Source organism: Octopus bimaculoides, chromosome 22 (assembly GCF_046866305.1).
Source record: "Octopus bimaculoides isolate indiv1 chromosome 22, ASM4686630v1, whole genome shotgun sequence".
NCBI lineage: Eukaryota > Metazoa > Mollusca > Cephalopoda > Octopoda > Octopodidae > Octopus > Octopus bimaculoides.
The window spans coordinates 1,393,242-1,394,577 of record NC_142949.1 but is presented as its reverse complement, the minus strand read 5'-3'; the positions used below and the strand labels follow the sequence as shown (position 1 = coordinate 1,394,577).

General features: G+C 48.2%; 1 protein-coding gene across 1 annotated transcript in view; it reads left to right on the top strand.

The window, feature by feature from the left end:
* Window positions 1-283: 283 nt before the first annotated feature.
* Window positions 284-1,336, top strand: part of LOC106867755 (chitin synthase chs-2) — a 42,142-nt gene continuing 41,089 nt past the window's right edge. The window contains exon 1 of the mRNA XM_089339797.1: window positions 284-406. The gene's annotated coding sequence lies outside the window, so the exon portion shown is untranslated. The remainder of the gene's footprint in view (window positions 407-1,336) is intronic.

Here is a 1,336-nt window from a genome sequence, read left to right as displayed (position 1 = left end):
AAACATGGCGAAAAAAATTTCAGCGGTTGCCGAATTGGCAACCGAAAATATCGAAATTGACATAAACAAGCTCGGTGAGATTTTTAAAAGAAAAAGGAAAAAAAAGGGAAACAAAATTATTATGATGATGACATGAAAAGCGAACTTGTGTTGATCGAGTTCGATACGAGAGACGACTATATCAGGGGCGTAGTGTTGCCACACCACACTACAAGACTTTATAAACAACTGGAGGGACATAAGGAAAGATGTGCCTGGATTGGCGAAGAAACATTCAGGCAGCTGAAGGCTTGGCACCCGAAATCAATCAGGAAATTGGACAAGTTGCCAAAATACTTAGAGAGGGAGGAAAGGGGAGGGGCCGACGAGTGAATGGCGAGATCGGCGCCGACCTCTCCAGTAAAACGTAAGTAGAACTTTTTCTTCTTTCGAAAGGCCACTTGAACCTTCTGTCGCCACTCATCCAGGTCCACTCTGGCACGTTCGGATGTTCAAGCCTGTAACGGTCTGCTAGCTGAAATCGAGCCGATGCTATCGATGCGAGTGTCAACAATAGCGTTGAAGTCCCCTCACACCACTAATGTCTTCGACGTCATGAGAAAGCCCTATAGGCGCCGATAAAAGTCAGTTTGGAAACCTCTAGCGCATGGTGCGTAGAGTCCGATCAGCCTGAAGGCCTCACTGCTGTATCTCACATCAAGGACGACCAGCCCACCTTCAGGGTCCACATAGACTGTACTTGTCTGCAGGGTGAGCAAAGTGGGTCCGAGAAAAGACTGCTCACACACATCTGAAGCTACAGATACTTCTACAGGGTCCAAATAGCTGGTGATTCTCATTTAACTGACGTCTCCATTGTGAAAGTGGAGGCGCAATGGCCCAGTGGTTAGGGCAGCGGACTCGCGGTCATAGGATCGCGGTTTCGATTCCCAGACCGGGCGTTGTGAGTGTTTATTGAGCGAAAGCACCTAAAGCTCCACGAGGCTCCGGTAGGGGATGGTGGCCAACCCTGCTGTACTCTTTCACCACAACTTTCTCTCACTCTTACTTCCTGTTTCTGTTGTGCCTGTAATTCAAAGAGTCAGCCTTGTCACACTGTATCACGCTGAATATCCCCGAGAACTACTTTAAGGATACACGTGTCTGTGGAGTGCTCAGCCACTTGAACGTTAATTTCACGAGCACACTGTTCCGTTGATCGGATCAACTGGAACCCTCGTCGTCGTAAGCGACGGAGTGCCAACACACACACACACACACACACCATTGTGAGAAGCTAACGGGTACGACAGACCTACTTCCGTTCCACTAGATGACTTTTAAGGGATAGAAGCAA